The sequence below is a fragment of the Bos indicus x Bos taurus genome, chromosome 7, assembly GCF_003369695.1.
Source record: "Bos indicus x Bos taurus breed Angus x Brahman F1 hybrid chromosome 7, Bos_hybrid_MaternalHap_v2.0, whole genome shotgun sequence".
Classification (NCBI taxonomy): Eukaryota; Metazoa; Chordata; class Mammalia; order Artiodactyla; family Bovidae; genus Bos; species Bos indicus x Bos taurus.
In genome coordinates this window covers 89624949-89640145 of record NC_040082.1, presented here as the reverse complement: position 1 = coordinate 89640145, position 15197 = coordinate 89624949, and the positions used below count along the sequence as shown (strand labels likewise).

The window sequence follows — 15197 nt, the reverse complement described above, 5'->3', positions numbered from 1 at the left end:
TTCTTAAATGCAAAGTTCCAGGGCTAGATTCACACATGTCAGGTATTACAGGGTGCAGATGGCAGAATAATGGCCCCCCCAAAGATGTCCGTGCCCCAGTCCCCAAAACCTGTGTGTCACCATACGTGGTAAAAGGATTCTGCAGATGGGAAGAAGTTAAGGCCCCTAGGATGCGGCCAACCCTGGATCCTCTGGGGGGTGCCCAGTGTCATCACAAGGTCCTTATAAGAGGGAGGGGGAGAGTCAGAGGCAGAGAGAGACAGGAGGTGCTGCGCTGCTGACTGTGAGGATGGAGGGAGGGGCCGTGGGCCAGGGATGTGGCACCTCTAGAAGCTGGAAAAGGCAAGAGCTTGTGCTTCCCTGGAGCCTCCGGAAAGACTAGCCCTGCCCAGGCCTGGATTTAGCCCCATGAGGCCCAGCCCATGTTGGAGTCCTGACCGTAGTGCTGTGAGATGAGGGTTCAGCCAGGCCAAGGGTGCTATGTCCTGGCTCTGACCTTCCCACTCCTGCTTGGCGTTGCGTGTCAGGCCTCCTGCCCCTGGACACCAAACCATTCCAATCCGCCTCCACATGATGGTCAGGGAAGGTGGTACCTAGGGTGGGCCTCTCCCAGCACCACACAGCTCTGTGTGGGGCCTGCACCCTCTCCCCAGACCCACCGGGCTCCTCACACTGTGCCCTTGGCACCAATTGGATTGTGCAGAATCCCCAGAACTAGCGAGATCCCATCATGGGCCAGCTCAGTGATGGTGGCATGGACTGCATGGCAAGCAGAGCACCCTTGGCTCCTGCAGCCTAGGATCTTGCGTCTCCCTGGGAGCCTCAGCTTTGAACCATGTGATACTGATGAGTGCGACAAAGGTGTCCTGGGATTAGTGTGATGGTTGCAGAACCTGTGATTCTCCTGAAAGCCATCAAACTGGACATTTTATAGTAGGTGAATTCTATCTTAATTTTTTAAAAAGAATAAAGAAAGGAAAGCATGTGGATGAGGTGGGGTGCACAGGTTGTAAAAAGTTTTACTCAGGGGACTACCCTGGCGGTCCAGTGGTTAGGACTCCATGCTTCCAAGGTAAGAGGCACAAGTTCGATTCCTGGTGGGGAACTGAGATCCGAAAGCCATGTGGTGCAGTCAGAAAAAAAAAAGTGCCGCCCACGACAAGAGTGTGCAGTCATCCTATCCTCTTGGGTCCCTGATTGCCACCGTTGTGAGCTTGGCCTCTTTCCTTGCAGTGAAGTCACTTGTCGGCAGTTCCAAGGGCAGGGTATATGTGGGGTCGGCAGGCCCGGCTTCTTACAGCCCCTGCACCCCAGGTCTCTGCTGTCACTGTTTTGAAATTTGTCCTAATTTTTGAATGAGAGGTCCCACAGTCACATTTTCCACCAACTTTTCAGATTAAAAGATGAAAATTGAAAGATACTTGCTCCTTGGAAGAAAAGCTATGACAAACCTTAACATTGTATTAAAAAGCAGAGACATCACTTTGTTGACAAAAGTCCGTATAGTCAAAGCTATAGTTTATCCAGTAGTCATGTACGGATGTGAGAGTTGGAACATAAAGAAGGCTGAGTGCCAAAGAATTAATGCTTTCAAATTGTGGTGCTGGAGAAGACTCTTGAGAGTCCCTTGGACAGCAAGATCAAACCAGTCAATCCTAAAGGAAATCAACCCTGAATATTCATTGGAAGGACTGATGCTGAAGCTGAAGCTCTAATACTTTGGTCACTTGGTGCAAACAGCTGACTCATTAGAAAAGACCCTGATTCTGGGAAAAATTGAGGGCAGGAGGAAAAGGGGACAACAGAGGATGAGATGGTTGGATGACATCACTGTCTTGATGGACATGAGTTTGAGTGAACTCAGGGAGATAGTGAGGGACAGGGAAGCCTGGCGTGCTGCAGTTCATGGGGTCACAAACAGTCAGATACAACTTAGTGACTGAACAAGTGCAGATTCTACAGGAGATCCTCCTGATGGCCACCTCCACAATTCACGGGGGCCTGTCATGGGGGCTTGGAGTTCACCCTGGCGGGAAGGTGAAAACCCAGCGTTTCTGTCGCTGAAGGTCACGGGCACAGCCTGGCACCAGCCGGTGCACCTCGCAGCCTGCTGTCTGTGCGCCCCAGGAATGGATTTTGTCCTCACTGCTCTCTGTTCTAGTCTAAGCTGGTCTGGGCTGAGCATAGCCAGGGTGGGGGGCTCTGTGGGGCTCATCTCCCTGCCCAAGTCCAGCTTCAAGGGCTAGAGGACAGCCCGCAGCTGGCGCTAAAGGGCTGGGGATAGGGAGACTGGCAGATGGTAGATGTGAGGGCAGAGAAAGATGCCGTCTCTGCAGTGATTCATAAGCTGCCCGTGTTCACAGCAGTGTGATTCACAGGACCCAGAAGTGGAAACAACCTGAACATCCATCAGGGGACGGTAAACACAGGGTCCCTCCACGCACTGGAGCATCACTCAGCCACACAAGAGAGAAGCCCCGACACTCGCTACCACGTGGGCAGACCCTGAGAACATGATGCTCAGTGAGAGAAGAAGACACAGAGGGATGCACAGGGTGTGATTCCACTGACAGGAAACATGCAGAGCAGCTGATCCATGGATGCAGAGAGTGGGTTCCTGTTGTCGGGCTGGGGAGCAGGGGAGTGACTGCTGAGGGGGACAGGGCTTCTTTTGGGGTAAGGAAAATATTCAAAAATTGGTTGTGGTAATGGTTACACAACTTTGTGAATGTACAAAAAGACCACTGAGTTGTGCATTTTGAATAAGCAAATTGTGTGGCATGAGAATTGTATCTCAGTAAGACTTAAAAAACAAACAAACAAACAAACAAACAAAAAACGGTGCCTAGTTTATCAGTCACTTTCTCCAGTTTGGATAATGTTCCCCAGTTGTGTAAGGAGCGGCCATCAGGGAGCTTGGTGAAGAGTGTTCCCTGGCACCCTTCTGTACTAGTTTTGCAACTTCTCATGAGCCTTTAATTGATTCAAAAATGAAATGAAGAATCAGACGAGCAGATGGTCCCTGCAAGGTTGAGGCAAGTCTTGGCCTCGGGTCTGTGACGTTGCTCCAGCCCTGTCATCTCTCATCCCTGTGGCCCACTGTGCTCTACGCTGTCCAGGGCGCCCCTCTGGCCTCAGTGGCCGGAGAAGCTCCAATCCTAAGGGGCTGGGCCAGGTAGAGCAGATGCTGCTGCTGGCTGAGTTTTTATTAGAGCTGCTTCTAGAGCCCAGAGGGCGTTCCTGAGGCTGCAGCACCACCTGCAGGTGGTGGTGGGGACGTCGCTTCTCCATCCTGGCCTTTAATTGACAACCAGTTAGATAGAGGGCAGGAGGAGAAGGGGGCAACAGAGGGTGAGATGATTGGTTGGCATCACTGACTCAGTGGACATGAGTTTAAGCAAGCTCTGGGACATAGTGAAAGACAGGGAAGTCTGGCCTGCTGCAGTCTATATGGTGTTGCAAAGAATGGACACAACAGCAACTAAACAAAAAAAATAATATAGCATTTACATGTTTTAAATTTAATTTTTATTTTATATTGGGATATAGTTGGTGTACAATGTTGTGTTAGTTTCAATGTATAGCAAGGTTGTTCAGTTATACATACACATGTATCCATTCTATCTTGTATTTTCCCATATAGGTTGTTACAGAATACCAAGTAGAGTTCCCTGTACTATATACAGTAGGTCCTTGTTGATTATTTATTTTATATATAGTAGTCTGTATATGTTAATTGCAAACTGAATTTATCCCTCCTCCCAAAATCAAAAATTTGTTTTTGAAGTCTATGAGTCTGTTTGTGTTCTATAAATAAGTTCATTTGTATAATTTTTTAGACTCTACATATAAGTGATATCATGGTATTTGTCTTTATGATTCTTCACTTACTATGATAATCTCTAGGTCCATCCATGTTGCTGCAAATGGCATTATTTCATTCTTTTTTATGGCTGAGTAGTATTTTGTTGTGTGTGTATATATATTGGGGCTTCCCTGGTGGCTGAGACGGTAAGGAATCTGCCTGCAATGCAGGAGACTCAGGTTTGACCCCCTGGGTGGGGAAGATCCCCTGGAAGAGGAAATGGCAACCCACCCCAGTATTTTTGCCTGGAGAGTTCCATGGATAGAGGAGCCTGGCGGGCTACAGTCCAAGGGGAAACAAAGAGTCGGACACAACTGAATAACCAACACTTCGTGTATATATATATATATATATATATCTTATGTTCTTCATCAGATACACCATATCTTCTTTATCAGTTCATCTACTGATGAACTTTTAAGTTGCTTCCATGTCCTAGATATTGTAAACAGTGCTGCTATGAACACTGAGGTGCATGAATCTTCTCCAACTAGAGTTTCTCCAGATACGTGCCCAGCAGTGGGAGTTTTGGATCCATGGCAGCTCTGTTTTCAGTTGTTTGAGAAATCTCCACACTGTTCTCCATAGTGGCTGTACCAGTTTACATTTCCACCAACAGTGTAGGAGCGTTCCCTAAATTTTTATGTATTTAAGACTTTATTTATTTTGGGGGCACACTACGCAGCTTGTGGGATTTTATTTCCTCAACCAGGGATCGAACCCACACCCCCTGCGGTGGAAGCTTGAAGTCCTAACCACTGACTGGACCATCAGGGAAGTCCCTCCCTAAATTTTTAAACTGAAGTTTTTTAAAAAGTTTTTTAGAATAATTTTAGATTTTCAGAGGTATTTCAAATTACCCATCACCTAATTTCTCCCAATGACTGGGTCATTCATAAGCATAGTGTGTTTGTGATAACCAAGAGGTGGACATGGATACATTTCTGCCACCTCGATCCACTCTTTATTCAGATTTCACTTGTTTCCCCTAATGTCCTTTTTCTGCCTCAGGACCCCACCTTGCATTTAGTTGGTCACATGCCTCAGGCAAAGCTAGATGACCTGGATACTCCATGGCAGGGAGTTGACTCAGTTCTCTTGCCTTCCTCCCAGGAGACCATGGGGGTCCAATGATGCTGGTGAAAATCTTCTATAAACTATAAAAGGTCATGTGAACATCCAGTCCTTTCATCCAGTTCAGTTTTGGAACACATGGAAACTTCATCACGGGTACCACCACAGATCGCTAGCAAACCTTTCTGGCAAATTGCCGTTATTCTCATCTCTCTGCATTTCTGAAGCATCCTGTCTGTACCATCCCCGATGTCTGGCAGAGTGACCAGAAGGCAGCCCTTCCACACTCCCCACCCCCAGCCAAAGGATTTTTCTATCTCATCATAGTACCGCTGACCCATGTGGCAGTTCAGGCCAAATCAGACCCAGCTAACACGGTTCGTTTTTCTTCCAGGGAGCGGACACTGGGTTTCTGAACCTCGTCGCTGAAGACGGCCAGGACTTAAGAAGCACAGGTTGGTGTCACGAGGTTTTTCTTTTCTCTATGTTTAGAGTTCACTCAGGTGTTTGGCTGGCTGTTTGGAGCCAGGATGAGTTAAGAGGCGACCTCGCCGTGCACGCCTGCATCTTCTTAGCTTTGCTCACTTCTGGGGGTTTGTCTCACCTGCCAAGAGCCTATGGGAGCCACAGGGAATGTCTTCCATCCAGGCTCCGGGGTTGGGGGGACATGGGGCTGACAGGTCAGGTTCTAGCGCACCCAGGATGGGCACATGGCCACAGTGGCACCTGCTTCCCAGCTCTTAGCTTCCTCCTCGAAAGGCTTGATTAGGGTCTGCGGCGCTTCATCCCGTTTCCCATGTGCGTGGAGGGTGACCCATCAATGCCGTTCACTCAGAGCAGAGCCCGTTCATGGGACTGAACAAATATCTCAACCCTATCGCTCCCCTGGTGGGACAGCAGATTGGGAAATGTGCCAGAGGCCTCAGGAAGAATTAAATCAGGAGCAAAATACAACTCAGTCCTGATCTCTCAACTGTTATGCATTTGCTTGTCTCTGGTTTTATTCCCAAGAGGACTTTGAGTGGCTTTTGTGACGTAGGAAGAGGAAACTGCATGGGGATGAATAAGGTGGCTCCATGGCATCCGGTAGTGCCCCGCCCAGTCCATTGACTCTAAGTGTCTGGCGGGGACAGCTGTCTTTAGAATCAGCTTCCAGTTTCTATCAAAAGTTCTGATGGATCTTTGATTCAGATTGTGTTCCATTTAGCAATAAATTCGAGGGAGATCTGATGTCTTTATAACACTTATTTTCATCTAGTGCATGTGTGTGTAAAATAAAAAGCATTAGACAAGAAGGCAGATCCCAAAGACAGCACATCGTATAATTCCATTTAGATGAAGTCAGCACAAAATGTAACTGTGTTGGAACGGAAAGGTGACTTGGGCTTGCCAGGGGTTGGGGGGAATGGGGGTGAACTGTGTTTGGGCCCAGACACGTCTTACAGTGCTGAGGGGACGGCCCAGAACTGTGGGGCCGGGGCGTCAAGCAGCTTGGTGAACTGACTAAGAAGCTTCGAGTTGTGTACTGCCAACCAGCTGATTGTATGACGTGTAAAGCGAACCTCAGTGAAGCTAAAATATATATTTTATCTCAGCCTGGGAGGGACGCTGTCCCCACAGACAGAGACCAGGACTGAGATTGGAGCCCTGTGGTCCATCTGGCTTGTTTATGCTCCTTGAAGGTCCCAAACAGGTTCAGTGTTAACTCTGTGTCACAAAGTCACCAAGCAGGAGGGGGGTTTGGAGAACCACGTGGAGCCGGGCGAGGTCACATAGACTGTATGTGTCATCACAGCATGATGAGTGAGCCCCACTCAACCCTTCTCCAACATGTTAATGTCTGACCAACTGATTGTAAAGAGAAACTGAATGGACAAAGGAGAGACAAGATACCCCAGACCCCACACCCAGCGGGGACCACTGCTCACACCTCAGTGAGCATCCTCCCAGACCTCTCTGAATTCCATTCACTCAAGGGACTTCGGATAAGAAGAGTTTTCTCTTTGCTATGTTCTGGGATGCAAACTTTGTTTGTCCTTGTGCAAACTTTGTTCATCCTTGGTTGGTTGTTGTTTGGGGTGAGTTCCTGGAAGTAAGTTTGCCTTGCCTATGACTTTCAGTCGGGGTGTTCTCATTTTTGTTTTGACCTTTAGCCACAAAGAAATGCACCATTTTCCATCCCAGGATGTGTCTCACCGCCCTCTCAAGTGCAGCTTTATGTCCTGGCCAAGCCAACAAGCCAGGACCATTTTAGTTGCTGTGTCCAGGCCTCCTTTTTACGAGCTCAGCTGTTTCTCTAAGGCAAATGGCCCAGATGCATCCTTTCTGTTAGGGTTTCTGTCCTGTGCTGTGTTTAGTCACTCAGTTGTGTCCAACTCTTTGCGACCCCATGGACTGCAGCCCACCAGGCTTCTCTGTCCATGGGGATTCTTGCTTGGAGAGCAAGAATACTGGAGTGGGTTGCTATGCCCTCCTCCAGGGGATCTTCTCAACCCAGGAATCAAACCCAGGTCTCCCTCGTTGCAGGAGGATTCTTTATCGACTGAGCCACCAGGGAAGCCCTGGTGATGTTTAAATTCTCCCTATTTCTCTGTCTGGACATGGTCCACTGCAAGTGTTTTGTGGAGAGTGTTTCTGCACTCTGCTCACAGTGCATATTGTCATTGGGGATCTGAAACTTTGCACAAACCTGTCTTCTTTATTTTGTGTGGTTGTCTAACACGTCAAGATTATAAAAACACAATACACCTGCATTTTGTTTTGGATGGTGTATTCTGCACTTCAGTCCTTGAGCCATTTGAAATTCAGCTGTGCTAGGAGGTCTCACCTAGGGGGGTGATTCTGACCCCCTGCTCCCATCTCAGGGGACACAGGTCCATGTTGGGGGACATCTGAGGTTTCACACTGGGGGGGTGCTCCTGGCAACGAGCAGGTGGCTGTTTGCCTTGGCTAGGAAGGTTGCTCCACACACCACAGTGCCCACGATGGCCGAGGGTGACCAGCTGCCTGGTCATCAGTGCCTGGTGAACACTGCTGGGAAAGACAGAAAACACTCCTGAGCTGGTACACATGGCTAGCCTTGAAGTGGTTCCCTGTTCCAAGGGATCCTGCTGTCCTACAAGTGGGGGGAATCAAGGTTTTTCCCGATTGCTTGTTAGTTTCATAGTGACTCGGAGCACTTCCTGTTTGTCAGGCCCCTCACATCCGAGGTCCCTACAGTATGGACTCTCCCATTTCTGGGCCACTGCCTGTCCAGGGGAGACAGAGTGTCACCGAGCAAGGGCCACACTGTCCATCCTGGTGACAGCACCTTGATCCAGTGTGCTGAATGTATGCAGACGCCAGGGCTAAAAGTGGGACCTGGCGTCTGGGGCTCCAGAGGAGGGGTCTGGGGCTGGGGCAATCCCCAGAGTGCTGGGATTCCCACTGATGGCCACTAGGGGGCAGTGAAGGTCCATGAGGTCTCCAGCGCAACTAGCAGGGATGGATGTGAAGAGGGTGCAGGGGTGCAAGTGAGCGCCCAGCTTCTTCAGTCAACCCCTGTGACCCCCTGTCTACATGTTCCAGGACATTCTGGTTCAGCACCCAGAGTCCACTGGCACTCTTTCCTGGGGGCCTTCACCTCACAGACCTGGAGCCTCTGCGAGTTCATTGGATGTAAGAGGAAGGTAGAAAGCACAGACTCTGTGACCTTGGAGAGCTCAGATCCCTGCACCCCCCAACTCTCCCAACCCTGGCACACTCCGGTGGCCAGAGCAGAGCTGGGACCAGAGAACGGAAGGCCAGAGCTGGGGTGGGCAGCCCTACTGGGATGACTGGATCTTGCTTCTGGGACTCCCCCTCTGTCGCCTGGAACCAGCCAGTGGCTCTGACCCTGGGCAGCAGCAAGGGTGAAGGGCTTCTCCCCAGGCTGGTCTCTTGAAGCACCTCCTTTGGGACTCACCTAAATGCCAGAGACCCTCAAAGCCACCTCGGGTCTCCTGGCTATGGAATCTGCCCAGTGTCTCCTGAGGTAACCTTGGGTGTGTGTCACCTGGGCAGTGACTGCTCGGCCTGGCCAGATGCGGTGACCCTCCCCAAAACGTTCTCCATCCCCTCAGCAAGGGTTTCTGAGTGTCTGCCAGGCCAGGCTCCAGGGGATTCCAGTGTGCACGGTGGATGTTCTAGTGAGAATTGTGGACCCATTCGGAGTCCCTTACATCCAACACTGCTGACATCGGGCTGGGTCACCCTGTGGGGTGAGGTGGGCATCCTGGGTACTGTGGGGGGAGGGTGGAGCAGCCTCCATGCCTCCAACCACATGATGCCAGGAGCCCTCAGTTTTGACAACTGAGCCCACACAGATGTCCCCAGGCATCACCCAGTGTCCCATGGCGGCAGGCCTCCTGCCTCACTGGTTCCTCTCATAATGTCTCTGGATGTGGTTGCCCCCTCCGGAAACCGGATGGATCTTCCCATAAGTTTGGAAGCTCTGGCAGAGGGGAGGTGGGGGGGTGGGGGACAGGGACCATAGCCGGTTGGCTCCCGCCTCGTGGAAGGATGAGAGCATGGGCCTTCATGGCGCTGGCTTTCCTTATGGAGGTGCCACCGCCCTTTTAGCCAGAGCTGGGCTTTCCAATAGGGTAGCCGCGAGTCCCCGGCAGCCACTGAGCTCCTGAAAGGGGGCTCAGGTGGAAATGAGTGTATTTTGCACAGACCGGGGTGATGATTCTTAGCTGAGAACGATTTTTCCAGCTTTCCACCAGCCCTCCCGCCTGAGGCAGAGCTCAGTGACCTCCCAGCAGCGGGTGTTTTCCTGATAGCCCCTGTTCTCTGGGAGTTTGTGAACATTTCAGCTGAAAGCGCCTCCCGGATTCTTTATCTCGAGAGGGTGGCCCTCGTGTGAGGGACAAACTCCAACCCGGCGCGCCGCGTCAGAGACCGTTTCTTCCTCCTGGTTGGTCCCCCGCTTCAGATGTGTGTTGAAATGCCCACATTTATCAGTTCTCTCCGCGGACAAGCTGTTCTCCTGAAAGAGCTGCCAAGATAGACAGTTGAAACCTTAAAACGTTCTTGCAGAAGGTCATGGCTGCTGCCGCAGCCTCACGATACATATGTAATTACTGGGTCCCCGCCCAGAAACCCACCAAGGGCACCCCCCCTCCGCAGCACACAGGACCCAAAACCACCCCCACCCCTGTATCCCATGGCTCTGATTCTGGAATCTTGGGGAGAGCAGGCCCCAGGGTGCTTCCCATGGCAGCAGGGGCTGCTCAGACATGACCTCGACCCCCTCCAGAAGGGTCTCACCCTTGTGATCCTGCCCCCAAGGAACACTGGGCAATGTCTGGGGACGTCTGTGGTTGTCATGACTGGAGGGGGCCCTGGCATACAGTGGGTGGGGGGCCTAGGGGTGTGTTCCACCCCCCACAGTGCTCAGGACGGCCCCACAGAGAATGTCCCAGCCTGTGTCAGCAGCGCCCAGCCGGAGTGGGGAGTGGAGACCCTGCTTCCCAAGATTCTTGTTCCCAGGATGAACCAGCATCACTTTCTTTGTGCTCTATGTATGTTATCACACCGGCTCCCACCCTGGCCCCATTATTCCGCATGCTGCAGGCGAATCCCCTCACACACTGGTTAGTGCTGCCACCCAATTGAACCAGCTTGAACACTGAGGCCCAGAGAGGCTCCCATCTGATACCGGAGAGCCAGGCTTCCACCTGTGGGACAGTGAGAACTGTCCCAGCCCAGGCAGCAGCCATGGCTCAGAGACCCACGCATCCCCAGGCGGGCACGTTGCTAGGCAATAGCTTGACTGGTCAGCCTCCCTCAGAGCAGGGGTGATGCACACGCGGTCATCGGTAGTCAGATTCAAGGCCTCCTTTGACTCAGAACACGCATGGGATGACAGTCACGTATGGTAAGGTGGGGGCAGGGGGACAGGGAGCCACGGGGAAGCTGAAAAGGGGCTCATTTGTGGTGGGTAGAAGGAGCCCCTACACCTCAGGGCCCATTCCCACCCCCCGCCACAGTGCACAGACCTGAATTCATCTGAGCCGGTGCACACTGAGGATGTGGTTCTTCCTTTTGTTCCCTCCGCTCTGACTTCATTTGTTGAGTCAGCAGACACCTGTGTGCCAGGCCCAGCTGGCTAAAACACGTGCGTCTGGGTGCAGAAGCTCCCAGTACAGTGTACACGGTGGGTATGTGTAACGGAGGACTGAGGCATGACCTGGGGAGGGCCAGGCTGGGATGAGCTCAAAAGCTGGGGGCAGAGGGAGGGTTCTTGGGGGCTGAAGGTGGGGTGGGGGCTTCAACAGGCACCCCAAATACAGGATGACAGGGAACTGGGGTATCAGGAGCTTGTTTCTAATTGCCACTGGTATCCCCCCAAATTCAAATGTTAAAACCTACCCCCAGTGTGGTGGGAATTGAAGGTGGAGCCTTTGGGGAGTGTGATCTTGGGACTTACATTAATATTAAATACATATTTTGAATTTCAGCCATGGTTCCTAGCTCCCAGCTCTCAAAGCCCTTGCAATTTCTTGAGCCAGTGGAGCATCCCCTGTGTGTGACTAAATGTGACAGTGATTGTGAAATCCCAGGCTCTCTGCTCTGCTATCACACGAGGAGGGTACTGGCTAGCTATTGCTAGCTTCTTGTAATAAACCACCGCAGACTCGGCACCTTATCCCTCCCCTGTCTCTCCAGGCAGAAGTGTGGCTGAGGCCTCTGCTCACAGTCTCCCTGGCCCTGGCCCGGGCTGAGTTCTCTCCTGAGGCTCAACTGGGGAAGAATCCACTTCCAAGTTTCCTCAGGCCATTTGTAGGGTTTGGTTCCTTTCAGTTGTCAGGCCCAGGGGCCCATTGTCTTGCTAGCAGCCCACTAGGGACGGCTCTCAGCTCTTGGAGGCTGCCACCAGGTCCTGGCCTGGCTGCATGATCTCCTCCAGGGGGCCCCTCATCCCTCCAGTCACTGCAGGAAGGGCCCTGCCCTAGGGAGCCAGGGCTCACCTGATTAGGTCAGGCCCACCCATGCAGCCTTTTGATTAACTCAAAGTCAACTAATTTGGGAATTTACTTAATTTGATTTCTTTCTCTTTTTTATTTTTTAAATTATGAAGTTATGATAACACATTTATAGGAGACTTGGAGAATACAGAACAAGGTTACATATAAGTTCCACTGCGTATGACAATTATTTTTTAAGTAGATAAATTTTTAGCTGGAGTTTCAATATCAAACTCTCAAAAAGGAATAGAATGAATATTCAGAGAAGTAGAAGGATACAGTAGACCTGAAAAGCACTATGAAACAATTCAACATAATTAAGATTTATACAATTTTCACAACAGTAGGATACAAATTCTATTCAAGTTTGCATAGATTATAAACTAAGAGACACTGGAACATATCTGGGGACATAAAACAAGGTGCAAAAATTTCATGGTCTAAAGGTATTGAAATGATACAGAGCCTATTCTCTTATCACTGTGGAATTATATTAGAGATCAGTATCAAAAGATATTTGAAAATAACCCCCATATTTTCAAGTGTAATGTAATGTTACCCAGAGAGATCTTTGACTTAGCCATTGAAAGCCTCAATAAAGTTAGAAGACTGAAAAACCACAGAGGATGATTACAGAGAAGAAAGCATTTAAATGAGAAATTAATATCAAAATGAGAAATTAATATCAAAGATACTTTATTTATTGGCTGCACCACACTGCATGTGGGATCTTAGTCCCCTGACCAGAGATTGAACCCACACCCCATGCAGATTCTAACCACTGGGCCACAAGGGTGGTCTCTAATTGGGACTTAAATTACACCCTCGAATTCCTTCCTCTGCAGGAAATCACCTAATCAGGGGAATGGCATCTTATCACCTTCATAGTCCTGCCAACCCCTGGGGCTTGGTCCACCGGGAGCCAAGGGTTTGGGGACTTAGACTCCTCCTGGCCACCAAGGGGCAGCAGGGGGCCTGGTCACTGCAGATGCTGGCACCTGCAGCAGGCACCAGGGCTGGCAGGGGGCCTTTGCACCCTCCTGTTCCTTGCTGGCAGCACCGCAGGCAGGTCAGTGCTGGGTGGAATGGCAGCGGTTGGAGAAGGCATGCCTTGTTTGTCTCAGTCACACCTAGACATACCTATGGGTTCATTTGTTTTTTTGTTTTTGTTTTTTTCTGCTGCACCTCTTGGCTTGTAGGGTCTTGGTTCCCCAACCAGCAATCAAGTCTGAACCCCTTGCAGTGGAAGCTTGTAATCCTAACCACTGAACCACCAGGAAAGTCCCCTCACTTTTTTTTTTAAAAGAAAGCCTATAATTTGAAATAATTCCAGATTCATGCATGCATGCTCGGTCATGTCTAACTATTTGCCACCCAAAGGACTGTAGCCTGCCAGGCTCCTCTGTCCATGGGATTCTCCAGGCAAGAGTACTGGAGTGGGTTGCCATTTCCTTCTCCAGGGGATCTTCCCAACCCAGGGACTGAACTGGCATCTCCTGTGTCTCCTGCATTGGCAGGCGGATTCTTTACCACTGAACCAGCTGGGAAGCCCAATTTCAGGTTCATAGGAAGTTGCAAAAACCATGCAGAGTGATCCCATGCACCCTTTCCCCAGCTCCCCCCAGTGGCCTCATCTTATAAGTAAAGTACGATAGGAAGTTGGTGTGTGTGCAGGCCCCTGCCCTCTGTTTAATCTGTGGGCATGCAGGACCATCACCCATCTACAGAATGGAGAGTTCTTCCATCCTTGAGGTGGGGGAGAGGAGGCGGAGAAAAACAGACACGAACATCTAACCGTGGATGGCACTGGGACCCACGCTCGCTGTGCAGGCCCAACTCTGTGTCTTGTCTGCTACCTCGTGAGGCAGCCAGCCCTTCCAGTGGGTTTATTCTCTTGGGGGGATTCTGCCAGTTTGTGGGGGCTCCCAGCACCAAAGACTCAGGTTCAAATCCAGACACACCCCCACCTGCAGGGCATCCCAGGAGACTCACTTTCGTTTCTGAGCACAGAGCTGGGCTGGCTATCAACCACCACAGTGCTGGCACCCACAGGAGGATCACCAAGTGCTCCCCTTGAGGATTCTCCGGAGGGAGGGGTGACTGGGAGGGCCAGGAGTTATTGTGAGGGACCCTAGAGCTTTCTGGAGGTGAGAGTCATCCCCCGCCCTCCCCCAGCCATCTGCCCAGGCTCCGAGGCGGCTGGGACATCCCCACATTGGAGTCAAAGCCTCCTCAACTTCCCCAGAGGTCTCTGCTGTCTTCTCTGTGCTCCACATGGTCGGTCAGTGTTCTGGGGGGTGGGGCGTTGTGTGCTTCTTACTCCCAGGACCCTGGTCAGTAGCAGCATCCCTCACATCTGTGTACCTCCTAGGGGAGGGGGAATTCCAAGATGGTTCTCTAGATCTCCACCCCTGGTGTTGACGCTCTGAACCTGGGATGGGTGGGCTCCCACTCCATGGTTAGGCTCACATGATGTGGCCAAAGGAACGTGGCAGGTGTAACAGAGACCCCGATCAGTGGACTTTGGGGTTCATCCCAAGGGGGATTGTCTGGGTGGGCCTGACCTAATCAGATGAGCCTTTACAAGAGACCAGAGACATATCTAGAGGAGTCAGATCCACAGAGACAGAAAGTAGATGGTGGGGCCAGGGGCTGGAGGAGGAGGTGGGGAGTTAGTGTTTCATGGGAACAGAATTTCTGTTTGGGAAGATGAGAAAGTTTTGGGTGGTGGTCCAGACAATCATACAACAATGTGAATGTGCTTAATACCACTGAGCTGTGCACTTAGAAATGGTTAAAATGGTAAATTGCTTTTTACCACAATAAACAGAGAAGGAGAGAGAGATCAGAGCAGCAGCAGACACTCCTGCTGACTTTGAAAAAGGCAAACAGCTACGTTGTGTGTGTGCTGCCCGGGGAGAAGGCCATGCAGCTGGGAGCTGAGAGCACCCCCCACCCAACAGCCAGCAGGGAAACAGCACCTCAGTCCCTCCACTGCAGGGCAGTGGATTCTGCCAACCACCTGTCAAGCTTGGAAGGGGGCCCTGCAGTCCCAGATAAGGACTCAGCCCAGCCAGTCCCTGGGTGTCAGGCTTTTGAGACTCCAAGCTGAGAGCCCAGTGAAACCATATCCCCATTTTCTGACAGAGCAACCGGGAGACAACAAAGGGTGTTGTTTTGGAGGCTGTGTTGGTGGTGACTTGTCATGCAGCAGCAGCTGGCTGATGCACCTACCCTGCTGCCTTCCCACACGCTCATTCTGGAACTCA

The 15197-nt window shown here is 51.0% G+C and overlaps 1 protein-coding gene across 3 annotated transcripts in view; it reads left to right on the top strand.

Annotated features, from left to right (window-relative positions):
- The window catches only part of GNG7 (G protein subunit gamma 7), a 138304-nt gene that overhangs the window by 37862 nt on the left and 85245 nt on the right, over positions 1 to 15197 (top strand). For all 3 annotated transcript variants that reach the window (XM_027547141.1, XM_027547137.1, XM_027547139.1), the window contains one exon: positions 5334 to 5394. The gene's annotated coding sequence lies outside the window, so the exon portion shown is untranslated. The remainder of the gene's footprint in view (positions 1 to 5333; positions 5395 to 15197) is intronic.